This window comes from Crocodylus porosus, unplaced genomic scaffold, assembly GCF_001723895.1.
Source record: "Crocodylus porosus isolate Cpor-Errol unplaced genomic scaffold, CroPor_comp1, whole genome shotgun sequence".
Taxonomy (NCBI): Eukaryota; Metazoa; Chordata; order Crocodylia; family Crocodylidae; genus Crocodylus; species Crocodylus porosus.
In genome coordinates this window covers 59,325,682-59,340,194 of record NW_017728951.1, presented here as the reverse complement: position 1 = coordinate 59,340,194, position 14,513 = coordinate 59,325,682, and the positions used below count along the sequence as shown (strand labels likewise).

General features: G+C 43.5%; 1 protein-coding gene across 7 annotated transcripts in view; it reads left to right on the top strand.

The window, feature by feature from the left end:
- Nucleotides 1–649: 649 nt before the first annotated feature.
- CCSER2 (coiled-coil serine rich protein 2) overlaps nucleotides 650–14,513 on the top strand; it is a 144,573-nt gene continuing 130,709 nt past the window's right edge. For 3 of the 7 annotated variants that reach the window (XM_019555808.1, XM_019555806.1, XM_019555807.1), the window contains exons 1-2: nucleotides 650–742; nucleotides 4,640–4,678. The gene's annotated coding sequence lies outside the window, so the exon portion shown is untranslated. The remainder of the gene's footprint in view (nucleotides 743–4,639; nucleotides 4,679–14,513) is intronic. The other 4 variants (XM_019555805.1, XM_019555802.1, XM_019555804.1 and 1 more) reach the window with 3 other exon arrangements.

Here is a 14,513-nt window from a genome sequence, read left to right as displayed (position 1 = left end):
AGCAATGTCCCCAACTTCTAGGGAGGGACTGGAGCAATGATGCTTTATTGGAGAACTTTCCTCCGCTTCTACACAGGCATTACTTGGCAATTTTGCATGGCCTTTTTTCCTGTGGAGAAACAGGACAACAGACCTAAAGAGAAATGCTGTTGCATTCAGCGTTTCAACCTCACAGGGCAAAACAGAGACTTTGCCAAAAGCAAGGCAAAGGAAACGCTGAGGTGTGGCAGGGGCTAAATCCCTCTAGCACAGAGGGACGGGGGTTCAAACAGAAGCTGCCAGGCGTTGAGGCACAGCACTGAGATTAAAAAAAAGTGCGGGAGGTTATGAACAAGTAGAGGCTGTTGGAGACCCTGCAGGGTCCCTCTGTGAGCTGAAAAGGGCCAGGGCCAGGGGCTGGCTGGAGGAGGATGAAGCGACAGCAGCAGGTCTGGCAGCAGAGGGAGTCCTAGGCTGAGGCTGGAACAGGCTGGGTTAGTGGTCCCAGGCAGTCGCGGGAAAAGCCGTTACACCCTTACATGCAAAAGCAGCCCCGCGGCACGTGCTGGCTAGCCCCCGTCCCACCGGCCTCGCGCGCTCCCCGCGCCTGCGCAGTCCCGCGGCGTGACGTCAGTGTCAGCTGGGCGCGCAGACGGTGGCCGAGTTCCGGGGTGTGGGTGTGGGAGAGGAAGGGGAAGGGCACAGCCTGGCTGGGACTTTGGTCGCTGCGGGACGTGGAGCCGGGACCCTCCACCTTTCCCCGGTGAGTGCAATGCGGGGTGGCCGGGCCGCGGCGGGGCGGGGATGCTGGAGCCGCCCGGCCCGAGTGGTGCTGTGATGCCCGGGGGGCGCGGTGCTAGACGCCACAGCACTCTCTGCGGTCCACAGGTGCGGGTCCGGCGCTGGCGGCTGCCCTCCCTTCCCCTTCCCTCCTCGCGGCCGCCGGGAGGACATCGGCTCCACCTGACCCGGGAATTGCCTCCTGCCGCTTGAACCTGGCTTATCCCTTGTGCCGCCGGAGCTGCTGGGAAGGCCCTGGGCATGACTAGGGCAGCGCGGGGGGAGCCGCCCATGACAGCGCTGCAGGATCGAAGCTGGCTGCCGGGCCTGAAGGAAAGGCCCCAGTAGAGCTGCCGGGCCTGTTATCCCTCCTGCTTCCTGGAAGCAGAAGAGGGCCCAAACCAGGCTTTAACCTGACCTCCCTTCCCCCAGCACCTGCTGGACCTTTGCATTCTGGCAAACATACTTCCATAGGCTTGGGATATGAAGCTGGGGCATGTGCCACCCTTCACGTCACCTCTGGGGAGGTTGTGCTGTCTGTTTTCAGTGAAGGATATGAGGTTGAATGGGAGCCAGATGATCTAGTGGAACCCGAGACTCCAGTTTAGGCAAATCGTGAAGGTGAGGTGGGGTGGGCCTGGGGTGGGAGGATACCTTTGGACTGCATGTAGATATGGGAACCATCAGTGCTTAGAAGAGCTCAGCTTTGCAGAAGTGATGTAACCGCTTGTTAGCGCAAATTCTCCTACCATGGGAAGAGAACTGATGACATCTGACTTGACAGTTAAAATTAATTGGGAAAGACTGCCCCCCTCCCCCCAAATAAAATAAAAACAAAAAAACAACCCAGCGAGTGGACAAGGAGAAGTTTTTATGAAGCTGCTCTTTGTGGAAAAGGGAGATGAAATCTAATCACATATTTAACAAGTTCAGTTGCAGTTAGCTTATTTCCAGGAGGATCCGCCTTTATGAAACACAGCTAAATGCAATGGCTAGTTTACTAGAGCTGCATTTTGGGACTGAAGGATATTATTTAAAGAAATACTTCATCAGTACTTCACCAGCACTTCATCATCCTCATAGTGAGAAAGTTATCCCGAATATCCAACTTAAATTTCTCTCACTGCAACATGAGACCATTGCGCCTTGCTCTATCATCTGCCCCCACTAAGAACACTCTAGCTCTGTCCTCTTTAAAACCACCCTTCAGGACTTGAAGCCTGCTATCAAATTCCTTCTCAGTCTTCTCTTCTGCAGACTAAATAAACTCAGTTTCCTCAGCCTCCCCTCAGAAATTATGTGCTTTAGCCCCTTAACCATTTTTATTACCCTCCACTGGACTCTCTCCAATTTGTCCTCATCCTTTCTGTGGTGGGGACCCCAAACTGGACACAGTACTCCAATACTGTGGCTTCACCAGTGCTGAATAGAGGGGAAGAATCACTTCCCTTCGTTTGCTGGAAAGCTCCTACTAACGCAGCCTAGCATGTTGTTAGCTTTTGTTGCAGCAAGGGCACATTTGGTGTGTATGCATGCATTTAAGGTATCTTACAGTGAGGTTTCTTACTCGTGAGTAGGGATTCTGGTTTTCTTTGATTAAAAAAAAACAAAAAAAATCACTCCCCCCTCCCCTTCCACCACACCTGACTTATCACTTAGAGGCAGGCTGATATGCCTTCTTAAATATTGGCTATCGATATCATCCTCCCAAAATCTCCATCAGTGCACCCCTACTATTTACTTTATTTTTCTTCCCCTACACCCATAGTCAGAAAACTATCAATAATTTTGAAGTGTCATCAACAGGACCATCCACTTAATAAGACTGGCTTCCAAGTTAGGATATCAAGAGGTGACTTTTTGAGGAAAGCATATTAAGCAAATCAAAATCATTTATGGTGTTTTGAACTATTAGACTACAGAATTCCTTTTCTTAATAAAAAGATTATTATAGACAGCTCTAAGCATCTGAACACAAGATTTACATGACAATGAAGTTCCAGCAAAATTAAAATCTTCACTCAAGAAAAGGAGTTTAGCTAGTTGGATTATACCCCAGTACTTTCCAAAAGTCCTGTCAGATCACTGCCTCTTGCACATTGTCCAGAAGTTCACCAAAAATTAGGCTAGTTTGGACAAGGGGAAAAACAAGTTCCAGTATCCTAAGCCCCTCCTGCCAGATGAGAGGGTCTCTTGAGGAATTCAGCTTGGCCACTTTTGTAGCTGTGCTATTTTAGCATGGGAGGAGAGGCAGTCCTGTAGTCAGGCTGGTCTTAGACCATTTGTAGCTCTGTAGTCATTTTTCCTGATATATGTCCTTGATAAGTGACTTACAAAGTTCTGTACATGTCTAAGTCCTTAAATCGTCTGAAGGTGTAGTAGTCTCATGTAGACTATATTTTAATAATTTTGTTTTGTGGTAAGTGGCATGGATAGTATTGGAAAGGCAGGAATGGCAATGGCAAGGCCTACATCTTAAGTCTCACTGCTTGTGTCTGGCTATGAGAGTAAGTGATGGATGAACTTTGCTGTAATGTGACTGAGCAACAGTTGGGTGTCTAGAATAACTTCTTCTTTTCAAATTTTATTAACTAATAGTGGACTTATTCCCTCAGTTAAAGGAACTGATTCTTTTTGCTTCTGTCCCTGCTGTTATCACTTCAGACAGCTTGCTCAACTGGGCATGCACAAGAACTTGACTCTAACCGAGGTGCTAAATTGCACCTATGGTGGGTATCATCCATATACTGAATATGCCTTTTCCAGGTCTCCTCGCTAACCCTGCTAATGGTTCTACATACACTCTTGAATGGATAATTTAGAAATAAATGTGTTAGACTTTCTCATGAACAAATAAATATCTGCAAATGTGCTTCCACAAAAGAACTTCCATATTTATTTATAACAATAAATAGTTTTTCTGCTGTTTAAACCCACAGGAAAGTAAAAAAACCTTATATTTTAGATGTCACTGAAGTGCCAGGTTTGGCTGGTTTTACAATAGTGTTTCTATCGGTGTAAAATGTCTAATGTACGCAAGGCTGAAGAGAAGAGATATACCCCCCTTTTATAAAATTTGGTGGCTGGCAAATCTGCCGTTAAATTATGAAAAGGATCTTAAAATGGTAATGTGAAGTATAAAGGAACTTAAAACATTTGTTAAACAAAACAATATAGTATCTACTTTCTAAATGAAAGAAAATCATTTTTTTTTAAAAATCTGTTTAGCAAGCTGATATTAGTGTAGATTTTCCCATTGGTGGTTGAAGTTGCATACAGTGGTTCTAATTACACACGTTAGCTTATGTGGAAGAGTCATCCTTACCCTTTAGCTAAAGGTTTATAAAAAAATATAGTGCTTGACACTTCTGCATTTTGAGAAGCCAGTCATTAAAAGAAAGTGTGTGGAAGTCAATATTTGTATCGGAACTTGTATAAGAATACTTAACACACTTCAAATGTTGTTATATAGTATTTCATTCAAATACTGAGTTAACTTTTTTATTGTGTGTTATACAGCAAACCTGCAACCATCATAGTCTTGGTTTGCTATGAGGAATACACTCCTCAACACCCCGCTTCTATCAAATAATCAGTTTTGAAAATTTGAACCTGAGTGTGAATTATTGCAGGTATGAAGTACCAGTCAAGATTGGTTGCAAGAACTTGATGCTTCAGCACTTTAGTTCAAAAATAGGTCATCTAAGTTTGGATAAACAAGCCAAAAAGTGAGCCCTTTCAAAGCAAGAGAACATTCAACAAATATTGAATGATCTAATTAGTATAAGAGTGGTTCTCAATATTTTTGGACTCAAAGTAGTCCGTGGAAAATACTTACTCGTAGCTCGCTCTCTCTCTCTCTTTAATTATTGAAAAACAGAGCAGTTCTTCGGTTTGCAGAGAACTTGGACCATAGCAGGTTAGTGACTGTCTGCTCTCTGACCCATTTTGAAATATCTGGGTTTATTTTGTGAATTATGAGGGGCACTAAGCAAGCGATGCTGTATGGTGTTGGTAGAGGAGCAGGTGAATGAACCTTTAGTGTTTCTAATCAATTTAGTCTGCTCTAGTGATGATGTGGTCTTTGAGAAGGCACGTTGCCTTCTGGGTTTCTTTTCAAAGCTTTGTAAGCATAGGATTTGGGTAGTCTGTTGCTGGAATGACGTTTGAAGTTTGGGGTTGCCAGTAAGACATGCTTGTTCCCTAAGGCTGCCTTGTTACTATTGTCACTTTTCCAGTAAGGTTAGAAGTCACTAACTGTGTTCAAGCTGAGGGTTTCAGGTGACGAGGGGTTCTGTTGCCCTTGTGATAGGGGTGTTATAGTAGTAGATTGGTACCCAAGTCTGGGTCTGATTTTTGAGTGGTTGTACTTTTGAGATTGTATTGCAAGTGGAGGAAGTCCTGCTCCATATGCTTAAGGTATGCATCCTTGTCAGTGGGATCAGAGCAGATACAGTTGTAATGTTTACAGCCAAGCTCTACAGTAGAACTAATAGTGTTCTTAGCACAGGAGTGGGCAAAATATAGTCTGTGGCCTGTATCTGGCCCACCAGTTGATCCTTTCCGGCCTGCTGGCTATTGCTAGGAACCTGAGGAGGGAGGGCTGTCCCCTGCACTGCTCCACTCTACCACAGCTGGGCTGGGCCAAGCCATACAGCACTTGGACTCCTCTGCCCCTCCCCCCAAATCATTCCTTTCCTCATTGGTGGCCATAGTTCCTGTTGGTGCTTACCCATACTTCCAGTTGGTGCTGTGACTGTGGAGTCCTGACACCTAGGCCTGCACAGGATGGGGCATGATGCAGCAGAGTGATGAGCTGCTGCCACCATGGCACCGTGAGTCCGTGCTGGCTGTTGTGGGGTGCTCAGCCTGAGGCAGCTGCCCCCTGACTTTCCTGGTGCAGCACAGTGGCAGCAGTGACTCAACGTGGTGGGCAGGTGGGATGGCTGCTTGGTGTGTTACAACATGCCCTGTCCTGTGTGGGCCTGGCTGCCAGGACTATGCAGTGCCTGCAGGGATCCAGGTGGGGGTTTGGGGTGGGGGGAGATTGTGCAGCCCACCTTCCATAGGCTTCTGGTAGTAACCATCAGGCTGGATAGGATCAATGCCGCCTTCCTCCTCCACCCCCCGCCCCCGAACAGCTTACTAAAACTCCTTAAGTGCCCCTCCAGCCTAAATAATTGCCCGTGCTTGGCTTAAGAAGGCAGCTGGTGGCATGGAGGTAGCTCTAACAGTTAGGTGGTTCCTGTTACAATGCAGTGGCAAGGTAGCCATTGCAAAGTTTCACAGTGGTGTTCAAGAAATAAATATTCTGGGTGGAGTATTCCAGAGCCCAGTTTGATGGAGGGTGGAAGTTATTAAAATCCTTGGGCAATTCCTCTAGAGATTCCTTTCCATGTGTCCAAATGATGTGAATAATGATATGAATTGATGTACCTTAGGTGTACCAGGGAGTGGGGCCACTTGTGGAGGAAATAGACTTCAAGGTAAATGTAGTGGCATACTGGAGAGGGCCTTGTGTGTGGCCAAGGCAGTGCTATTTTGTTTATAGGTATAGAGTTTCCAAATCTGAATTAGTTGCGTGTGAAAAGAAGTGGGAGAGTACAATGGAAACAGAAGTAGTATAATGTTTGTTATGGCTAGTCCCCATGAGGGCAAATGTTGAATGGCACTGCCATTGGCATGGTATGCCCTGGAATGCACATAACTATAGAGTTTGTTGCAATGTAGGCAGTAGGGAACTAATGTATCCTGCATTTTTCTGATATGTGTACCAAAGGTATAGACCAGTGCTTCCCAAATTTTTCCTCAGCATGACCTCATTTCCTCAGTATGATCCCTCATTCCCAAACTGCAGCCCCCTGCCTCTCCTCCAGCAGTCCCTGAGCCCTGTCTGCTGCCCACAGGAGGCAGCGGCTGCTGTGGCTGGAGTGGAGTGTGGCCTTGCTTCCCCTCCAACCATGGAAACTTGTGCATCTGATTCAATTAGTTTGTAAGGTGCACATCTACTTTGCCTTTTACATTTGTTCTGTTATATTAACTGTCACAAGTGCTGCATCCTTTTCCTGCTTCAGTTAGACTCTTACTGAAATTTGACATGAGTGGTGAATTGAGCACTAGTGAAATGAACGGACAGATACAAAGCAGCAAAAAATGTTTCCCATAAGCTTATTTACGTTATGAATATCATCTAGTATTGACATTTAACTGGAGCTGAACTGGTGAAACACTACTTAGCTTTGAGTATGGAAATAGTTGTCTTGATTCAGCATCTGTTCATATTCATAGATTTCATAGACATCAGGGCTGGAAGGGACCTCGGAAGATCATCGAGTCCAGCCACCTGCCCAAAGGGCAGAAAGTCAGCTGGGGTCATAGGATTCCAGCAAGATAAGCATCCAATTTGCTCCTGAAGGTGTTCAATGTATGTGCTTGAACCACATCTTGGGGGCTCAAACAGTAAAGAAATTCTTCCTTATGTCCAGCCTGAAACGGTCTCGCAGTAGTTTATGACCATTTGACCTTGTCATCCCTTGGGGCGCTCTGGTGAACAAACGTTCCCCCAGATCCTGGTGGTCACCCCTGATAAACTTATATGTAGCCATCAGATCACCCCTGAGCCTTTGCTTTTCCAGGCTAAAGAGCCCCATAGCTCTCAGCCTGTTGTTGTAAGGTCTGTTTTCCTGACCTCTGATCATGCACGTGGCTCTTCTCTAATGTTTTTATTATTTATATTTTTTATTTAAGATTCCTAAAAGAAAATTGCTTGTTGCATTAGGCACCATACCAACAGTTGACAGTTCTCACCCCAGCCAGCTTACAGTCTTCATATTTAGATAAACTGCATTAGATGGATAAACAATTTGAGGGAGTATGGACAAAGTAAGAGGAGAGACGCAGATGTTTCCATTAGTAATCAGTGGCAGCAATAGTTTCAGGTAGCTTTCACCCGGCTTCATTTGTCAGCAACCAGATCATCTTACCATAGACAGTACTGCCAAATGAATAGCAATAAACAGTTGAGACCTGAGGTTTGAAATGGAGACTTCTGCTGTATAAGCATAGCTTCTTTTGAAGAGTAAACGAAAAGGGGGTGGGGTGTTTTACTAATAATAATGACTGGAAGGAATAAAAATAGTTAACCTTTTAATTCTTCTGAAAATGCATTTGTCAACACTTTGGCCCTGGGGAAAGGAATGAAACTTATGATAGATGAAAGCAAGAGTATTTGTCTGTTATGTGGGTCATTCTGTGCATGTGTTCAATACAAACTCATGAAGTGAGGAGTTTAGACTGCTGCAGTCTGTGTGCATCACTTAGCTTGTTACTGGTTTGTGTTTATGGGACCACTTTACTATGGGAATCGGTCCTTGTATCTAATTCTGGCAACTTCTTCCACAGTAAAGTATGTGATGGAAAAAGTGATATAGTTTTAATATGCAGGAAAAAAAGAATATGAGCTTAACTTGTGCAATGACTGTTCAGTTTTACAAAACTATAAATTCTAATTATGCAGACAATGAATGGGGGAGTTGTTGTCCTGCTGTAAGCATACTTACATTTTATGGAGGAGGTATATGCATTACCAACCACACTATTTTTATATAATACGCAATACTTTTTGCTTATGGTCACCTTGCCAAAATGGTTATTTGGGGATCAAAGTTGTTTCAGTATTAGCAGACAGAGCTGATAATGAAATAAACTCCCGGTTGCTATGGCACTCTACCCAAGTTAGAAGTCATTAACAGAATATAAAAATGTATTGTACAGTGATATGTAATCTGAGCTATCCAGCAGCAGGTAATTTGATTTATTTTTTCAAAGAATAAAGTTACTCATCTGCATAAATAAAGTCATCTGCTGTGTTGAGAATACGTTCAAATAACTGAAATAGTAAAAATTTTAAATGAGATTGCTGCTGCTTTCAGGCTTGATTTTGATGCTAAAGACTTTGACTATTTTGATTTCGGTTAGTCAATTAGCGACAAACTTTGTAACAGACATAGGACCCACTTCTTACTGGAAAGCCTTGCTTCTGGAATACTATAACTTCATAACAAAATGAAGTAGACTTTAGCACACGACTAATGTTGGCTCTCTAAACTCTTAACGATAGTAACTAATGAATGAATTTCCTTGTGTTATGTCACTTATACTTTAAATTAACTTTGTCTGATCTTCAAACTCTTGTGTTGTGCATCACATCAGAAGATAGAGATCTTGATGAAAGGTTGCTTTATATGGAAAAAATGTAGGGCAGCACTGAAGAGAGCACATGAAAATAAATGTACTATGAAGGTATAGCTTTGATGTTTTTGTGTGTTACCTCACCTATTATGTATTTACTTTTCTTTCTTCTTGGCTGTAGGATCTTTTCTTCTTGGATGCTAAAGCTGCCAGGCAGTCTACTAGTCCATGTCACCTTGTTTCATTCTCCCCTTTCTGTTAAATATATTAAGCTTTTCAACTTCAATGACTGGGAATTTGGTCATAGGTTCTTAGCAAAGTGGGGCTGGAGAGGGACTTCATTTGGTCATTTAGTACACCCTGATCAAGGCTAAACCAGTCCAGCCAAGTGTCTGTCTAACCTGCTCTTGAAAATTTCCAAGGATTAGGAGTTCACAGTTTCTTTGGGTCACTGTTCCAAATGCTTGCCCACCCTTGTACTCAGAAAGGTCCTCCCAATCTGCGGTCTAAACTTTCTGTGCTGCATCTTGAGGCCATTGTTTCTATTCCTGTCCTCTACAGCCGCAGAGAGAAGTTTATCTCTATCATCTTTCTAATTGCTCTTCAGATATTTGAAGACTTACCAAATCCTCCTTAGTCTACTCTTCTCCAGACTAGATAACCTTAGTTCTTTCAGCCTTGGTGGAAAGTTCTTATAGTTGTGGTTTAATTTAAACAAATGGAAGTATGGGGAACAATTCTTAAAAACAACCAACAAATCCCACCCCCTTTAAAGACTAGTACTTCTCTCTTTTTTTTTTTTTACTTTATGGGTCTAAATGAATCTGGTTTAGGTTGTCTTTTTCTATGTGGCTGGCTTAAAAGACTGCATTTGTGTTGGCTGCATTGGTATTTAATAAGTTTTCATCTATAAAAACATAACAGTGATGTATTAAGTAAACCACTCCAGAGATTCTAGTCTTGTTGGGTAGAAGAATAGTTTTATGTCTGAGTAAGTTAAGCCATAGGAATGTTTGTGTCCATGTTCTGTGGTGAACTGTTATGTGCTTTGCCATATACCTGTCCTGGCTGTTCAGGTTCCTGCATGGCCTCTTCTTTGATCACAACAACAGGATGTCATCTTCCAGTTTTAAGTGCTGTCCAGTTTTGTCTCTTCACACGTGCATCTCTTCTTGCTTTTATATGTATGAACCTTACCTAGTCCTGGCTGCCTGACATAGTTCCATCTAGGACCTTGCTGAAGACCTGGGCCTTTTTGCATAGAGGCAAAAATGCAGAAAGTCCTCATGCCTAGGTAAAGAAGATCTACATTAGTTTTGAAGACATTGCTGAGTATGAGGTCCAAAAGCAATATATCAGTACTACACCTTTTAAAGCTATCCTCTAGGGAAGTTAAAGATGGACCAAATGTTCTGCAGTGTTCCAGCATACCTGTCCATACTACAATGTATTGGACAGGATTTTGTCATGGGATGCCAGGGTAGACAGATATTCTGGATCTGACAGATTAGAAAACATCCAGAAGAGCAGGACCAATTACTCTTTTCCTAAAGGATGAGGCAGGAGCTCTTGTGTTGGGAGGAGCCTGACTGAGGTTTAATTCAAAGGGGCTTGGGCACTCAAACCCCCAACTCTTCAGTCAGCCTTCTGCCCGAGAGAATGTCTCTGCTGCTACAATAAATTATGATGATTTACCACTTCTTTCTCTGTCCTGAATGGCACTGTCTTGCTGGGGTGTGTGCAAATACTGTTTCTGAGTATTTCTGAGCACTCCTTCCTTTGGGTTACAACCTTTGTGTCAAAAATAATTAATACTGGTTGGTGAAAAATGCCTTCCCTTTCCAAGTAGTTTTTTGCTGTCCTTATGGTACCAAATCTCTTACCCAGCACTGTGACACTGCTGCATTTTGTTACTTAGCTGGCTGTCTCTTCTGTTGTAGTCCTGTATTCCACTTCAACCCATTTTACTTCATGCTTGAATTCTGAACTCCACTGGATGCAGAATAAAACTGAGCTTGTGAACTGAGCCTTGAATTGGTTATTTCATATTCTATTACAAGTGGCATTTTGATCATGTAAGGAATTAATTCAGAAGTTGAATAGAGTTTCTTATCTTCATAAATCTTACCAAGGTCTGACAGGTATGTGTTTTTGTGGGATTTTTTTTGTAAAATCAAGTTTTTTATGCAAGATCTTGGGGTTTTTTTTGACAATAATATCTTTATCAATCTATATACTTAAAAATTTAATTAGCTGTGTAAACAATATTGTTTTAACACAAAAATACAAGCAGGCTATACACTGTAAAGCATATACTGCAAGGTACACATGCTTGACCCCCTGGGACAGTATTAACAAGAGCAAACTTTGAGCCTGTGTACAGGGGAGTTAAAATATTTTTATAGAATATGCTTGGCTTGGGTCAGCTTTTTCTCCCCACTAGTTTTCAAATACATGTCTCTTATCCTTCCAGCCCCAAGAGGCATCAGCAAGATATACGTTACTATTACTTGGCTTTCCCTTATCTTTCATAAATAAGTACTTTTGGTGTTTTGTCCTGCATTTATGTCCCCTGATATCTCCAATTTTTTCAGGCAGGGCAAATGACATAATCAACTGCCATGACTTCAAGACCCCACCACTGTGTTCTGTCATCTCTTGTTAATTAGACATCCAGCTGCATGGTTTCTGGCCCCATGCAGCTTCTCTATTTACAACACAGAAATGATCCAGCATTCAAGTTACTAGAAAACCCCCCTGTAAAACAGGAAGATTTCATGCTTGGAAACTGGAAAAGGATTTTATTTATTTTTATGGTCTCAGGAGGCTCTGGAAGTAGCATTCCACAAATTGAGGGGTGAAAACAGAATTACTTCTTACTAGAAAAACCAGAAAGGAAACAATAATTGTAGTATTTTTCTCATCTTCCAGAGTTTGGATTGACAACATTCAGAGCTTCAAGGACATTAACCAGTGCCTGGTAAACTTGAGAATACAGATAAGGAACAAGTGGAGATGTTGGGGAACACAGTGATGTTACCGTAAAGCATGAGAAGGTGGCTCAGGAATGAAGGATATTTTTGAGGCAAGAAAGGATGATAGAGAAGGAGTAAGAGAATTAGCAAGCTAAAAGAGGGAAGCATGGTAACTAGCCGCCAGAGCAGGTGATATAGATGGTGATGGGTACTGTGGCAGCTCATGGCCACTACTGAACAGGCTAATGTTGGACACAGTAAGCTCTATCAAAGCTGCCAGTCACTTGTTTTCATCAGTCTCCTGTGTGGAACAGTCTCAAGATTCAGCAGCTCTGTATTTTACAGATCCTTGAAGTGAGTGAGAACCACAGCTAAAGCTCCTTCCATCTGGAGGAAACACAACTTCCTTCAGAAACAGAGCTCTTTCTATTTCTTTAAATGCTAGGCTTATTATACTACTTTATCTCCAAAACATTTATAAAAAGGAAAGGCCATTCACTGTAGCTGGAAGCCTTCCTCAGCCCTTAGATTAAATCTCTGATCCCTCCCACTTTTTTACACAGTTTTCAGTTGCTTTTTTGTTCAGCTTGTACTTCAAAGGCCATAAAGTAATGTTGAAGCTACTGTGCTTTCACATAAGGAAACTTTCGTGTTTTCAAGGGAAAGGTTTAGAGAGATGTCATCCTGTATTACCCTTGTGCCCTCCAAAACAGTGGCTGTATGTAAGAAAAAAGTGATACAAGAAGGTTTAAATTTAATTTGTTTTGTTTTTGTTTACTCATTTTGGTATAGTGTTCTTCCATGTGAGTAGTTTTATGGATGATTACTGCATTTTATTGGCTTAATGTAACAGTAAAACATTTTTGGAAAACAGATTTTCTGGATTTAAATTTGTAATTAAGAATTTGAGCGTAAGGTTCCTCAAATGCTATGTACTAGAACTTAATAAGTGTAATAAGAATTTCCTTTTTTTCCTGCTCCCCTTCCCACTGAACCTTCAAAAAGTATCCAGTTGAATAATTTCTGAAAAAGAAGACTTGTTGCTTCAACATGCTATTTTTTTTTACCAGCAGCAGAGTCGAGTACCAGGTAGTTGAATACCCACAGACCCCTCACCAGGTACTTGCCTGTACGCTTGGTCCTTGTCACAGGTAATGACTTGGTGAGGCGTCTGCAGGTACTCAACCACCTGGGCAATATGATCATCACCTGTTGGAATTTACTATCCAGTGAAGGGTGGTGAAAGCAAGCAGCAAGGGAGAGATCCTCGACTTCAGGAGGGCTGACTTTTGTAAGCTAAGAAGGTTAGTAGGAGAGGCATTGGGGTCTTGGAGCTTCAATAAGATGGGAGTCCAAGATGGGTGGTTGTTCCTTAAGAAGATAATCTGCTGAGCTCAAAGGGAGTCAGTCCCAATGCACACCAAGGGGGGCAGGAGTGCTAAGAAGCCCCTGTGGCTCGGCAAAGGCATCCAGGGATTTGTGAGGGCAAAAAAGGAGGCATGCAAACAGTGGAAGCAATGGGCTATCACCAAGGAGGATTACCCCTCTGTCGCTCGGGACTGCAGGGAGGCTGTTAGGAAGGCAAAGGCAGAGATGGAGCTAGGGCTAGTGACCAGAATTAAGGATAATAATACTTTTTCAAATACATAGGAAGTAAGAAGAAGGCACCAGGTAATGTGGGTCCCCCTACAGGATAGGTTTGATAGTGTGGTGACTGCGGCAAATTAAAAAGCTGACCTCTTTACGAATTCTCTGCTTCCATGTTCCTGAACAGGGACTGGGACATCTTCCCCATTAGAATTGTGGACAGACCGAGGGGAGGCATCTCCATGCCTAGGGTCAGGGACGACTTAGGGAACTTTTGGAGGGGCTGGATGTGTTTAAATCAGTAGGCCCAGATGCTCTTCCCCTGAGGGTGCTGGGGGAATTGGCGGGGGTCATAGAGCCCCTGGCACAGCTCTGAGTGCTCACGGGACACTGGCTAGTTAGTGGAAAAGGGCCAATGTTGTCTCCATGTACAGGAAGGGGAGAAAGGAGGACCCCAGCAATTATAGGCCAGTCGGTCTTACCTTTGTCCTTGGGAAGACTTTTGAGAAAATTATCAAGGAGCAGATCTGCAAGGGCCCAGCAGGGGAGGTAATGTGCAGGGGCAGCCAACATGGGTTCATTGAAGACAGGTCCTGCCTGACCTAACAAGGTTTCTTTTTATGATCGGGTCACAAAGTGCCTGGATGAGAGTGTTGGGGTGGATGCAGTCTGCCTGGACTTTAAGAAGGCCTATGACATGGTTTCCAACCACACTCTCTTAAAAAAAACTTGGTGACTCTGGCATTGGTGCCTACGCAGTCAGATGGGTGGCAAACTGGCTCGATAGTCGCACCCAGAGAATGGTGATGGACAGGTCATTTTCAGCCTGGAGGGATGTAGGCAGTGGAGTACCCCAGGGCTCGGTCCTGGGGCCTTTACTGTTTAACACCTATATCAGCGATCTGGATGTGGGTGTGGAATGCACACTTTCCAAATTTGCTGACAACACTAAGTTGTGGGGCAAGGTAGGCACACTGGAGGGGAGGGACAGAATCCAGCTAG